Genomic DNA, 3,648 nt, shown 5'->3' with positions numbered 1-3,648 from the left:
TTGTAGGTGACATGCCAAACGCCCTAGGCCTTCTATGGAAGTAGAGGCGTTGGTGTGCTTTCTTGGTAGTTGTTTCAATATGGCTGGTCCAGGAGAAGTTGGAATTAAAGGCAGTTAAATACAACCTACACCTGTTGTAACTTCATGCTCCACTTGGAGTTCGCCTCTGACCACGGTATCCCTTCTCTTACTCGAGTTCTGCCAACTTGTAGTGCTATTTGTCTGTGCGTGTCCTTATTCTTCCCTTTTAATCTTTTTTCAAATTAGGTTTGCTGCGATCACAGCACCTTTGTAAATCAGTTATACCATCCCTCTGCAGTGTGGGAACCTTCCTCCGAGCACACGGGGGATTGCTTTAATGACCCTGTACTGGTCCCATCCTTTCCAGCCATGCAGTAATCTGAAACAATTAATTCAGCGCCATTTCTCAAATTCCACTCCAGCTATTCCCCATTTCTACCCACACAGTCTGCCGTGTGCCATCGGCGTCAAATCAGTGAGAAATCACTTCATTATCCAGTCTCCTTAGCATGTGCCAGCAAAACAACATTGTTCAGTTCAGTTTAGTTTATTGTCTCGTGAAACGAAGTACAGTGAAAAGCTTTTGTTGTGTGCTAACCAGTCAGTGGAAAGACAATACATGATTACAATCGAGCCATTTATAGTTTACAGATACATGATAAGGTAACAACGTTTAGTGCAAGGTAAATCCAGTAAAGACCGATCAAAGATAGTCTGAGGGTCACCAATGAGGTAGATAGTAGTTCAGGACCAAAGGTAATAGAGCAGAGCAAGATAGACCACTCGACCCTAAAAATCGTAGTAGGTCATGGCGCCATTTTAGTCGGCAGAAACTTGCAGAAACATTTAAAAAGAAAAATAACAAAAATGTGTGAATTGAGAGATGAGATATATTCTGCATTTTTATGGTATCATCACACATACTGTTCCCCCAAAACACTGATTACACTGCGAGAGGCAGAACGAAAGGCGGGGTTTGCTTACTAAAATGGCGGATGTCACGCTCCTTTGCGTACTGCACTTCAGTATAGGCAATTTCGACGGAGTGGTTGATCTTGCTCCTCTAGTATCTTTGTTCAGGACTGCTGTCTAGTTGTGGTCGGATGATTCACTGCCTGATAACAGGGTAGAAACTGTTCCTGAATCTGGAGGTGTGCGTTTACACACTTCTATAATAGTGCCCTTTCTACCCATGTCTTTGGCGCCATTTGTTCTATTTGTCCATGCCAAAATTGATGCTGTCTTATGTCCTGATAAAGTTCTATCTGCCAGTGGTCCTCTCAACTTAGCAGCTGATCCACACACCTTTCTATCCTTCCATACTCTCTCCTTCGCTATCCAGTAGCCACCAATTTCCGCGCCACCAGTAGGTCCACCAACGTTCACATCCAAGCCATTTATGTTACTAATGCAACAATGCTCCCACTGCCCCTTGCACTACTCCGTTGATACTCCTGTCAGAGAAACAGCTCTAGCAATCTCTTCCTTTGCTCCCCATAAAACCTCAGATAGATCTATTGATATTCACCGTTATATCTGATTCAACTGAAATCAGCTCTCTCTTAATTCAGGACTTTAATTCAAAAACTACACTTATCCTTTCTGATAACCATCTTTAAACATACAGAATTGTGGCCATTGTTCCCAAAGTGTTCCCAATTGACATTTGGGACCACCTGCCCAATTCCCAACAAAGTGTGGAGTACTGATCTCTCGAAGGACTCTCTGTTTAATGACCATAAATGAATCTATTAAATTCTGCACTATTTCAGCGCCTGGCACTAAAGCAAGCCCTCGCTATCAGAGAAGTGTAAAACCACTCACTACTATCACCCTAGTGCTTTTACACCGTTCTGCGATTTATGTACATATGTTCCTTCAAGTAGTGCTGAATATTGGGTGAGTTATATAACAGTATAACAGTATAACAGTATAACAGAGCTTTATTTGTCATTCGGTACCGAAGTACCGAACGAAACTACATAGCAGTCATAGAAAAAAAAAGAACACAAGACACATAGCCCCAACACAAACATCCATCACAGTGACTCCAAACACCCCCTCACTGTGATGGAGGCAACAAAACTTCCACTCTCTTCCCCACGCCCACGGACAGACAGCTCGTCCCCGACCGACCCGCACAGTCCCCGCAAGGGGATGGAAGTCCCCCCGGCGCTGAAACGTCTCGCGGCCGAGCCGGGCGATGAAAGGCCCCGCGACCAAGCCTTGCGCAGCTAAGTCCCGTGGTCGAGCCGCACCAGCAATGTAAAGTCCCGCAGCCGAGCCGCACCTGGCGATGTTAAGTCCCGCAGCCGAGCCGCACCGGGCGATGTAAAGTCCCGTGGTCGAGCCGCACCAGCAATGTAAAGTCCCGCAGCCGAGCCGCACCGGGCGATGTTAAGTTCCGCAGCCGAGCCGCACCGGGCGATGTAAAGTCCCGTGGTCGAGCCGCACCAGCGATGTAAAGTCCCGCAGCCGAGCCGCACCGGGCGATGTTAAGTCCCGCGGCCGAGCTGCACCGGGCAATGTTAAGTCCAGCGGCCAAGCCGCACCAGCGATGTAAAGTCCCGCGGCCGATCCGCACCAGGCAATGTAAAGTCCCGCGGCCGAGCCGCACCGGGCACTGTTAAGTCCAGCGGCCAAGCCGCACCGGGCGATGTAAAGTCCAGCGGCCAAGCCGCACCGGGCGATGTAAAGTCCAGCGGCCAAGCCGCACCAGGCGATGTAAAGTCCAGCGGCCGAGCCGCACCGGGCGATGTTAGGCCCCGCAGCCGAGCCGTGAGCCGTGAGGAAGAGAAAAGTTTCCCCCACCCCCCCCCCCCGCCACCCCCCACCCACACCACCACCCCCACCCACACCACCACCCCCCACACATACACAACCAAAAAAAAAATACAAAAACCATCCAAACACCGACACACAACAAAAAAAAAGGAAAAAAGACGAACAGACTGCTAGCGAGCCGCAGCCGTTAGTCGCCGCCACTTCTGCATAATGCGTGCATAATATTAGACTCAGGAAGCATTTAAGTTAGTGAAATACACACAAGCATCTCAAAAAAGGTACACAAAATACACATATAAAATAAGGTGCATTTCAAACAACGGGCATGACCACCAAAATTAAAATCTTCTGTTCTCAGCATATCCCGAACTAAATCTTAATAATAGGCGACACGGTGGCGCAGCATGTCTTTAGATTATTTGAAGAAACCCGAGCACCGGAGGAAACCCACACAGTCACAGGGTGAACCTGTAGATTTGCTGACCTTTTATCAGCATTACAGAATTTTGTGTATATTTAAGTTGAGCAAAATAGGAATAAATGAGGATGGCTAAGCTCAGTGTTAATTGGCCAAAAAGATGGGTAGTGAGGGCAAGTTTAACGCATCAGAATGTGTTAGAGATGTTTGGCTCAGGAATGTTTGCAGATAGGGACATCGACATACTAAAACTGTCGTTTGTTTGTTTGTTTGTCTGTTCCTGAACTACAGCCAAAACGTTGCACGATAGCGTGACAATTTTAGGCCCACCTTACTCATCCCTTTGGTGCTAATGGAAGAAGTTTCATTGAAATCGGTGTATATTTTTAAAGTTATTCACATTTTAAAGTTTAAATCTATCTCAT

The sequence above is a fragment of the Rhinoraja longicauda genome, chromosome 19, assembly GCF_053455715.1.
Source record: "Rhinoraja longicauda isolate Sanriku21f chromosome 19, sRhiLon1.1, whole genome shotgun sequence".
In the NCBI taxonomy this organism is placed as follows: domain Eukaryota; kingdom Metazoa; phylum Chordata; class Chondrichthyes; order Rajiformes; family Arhynchobatidae; genus Rhinoraja; species Rhinoraja longicauda.
The sequence above is the reverse complement of the archived record's forward strand: the minus strand, read 5'-3'. Positions refer to the sequence as shown.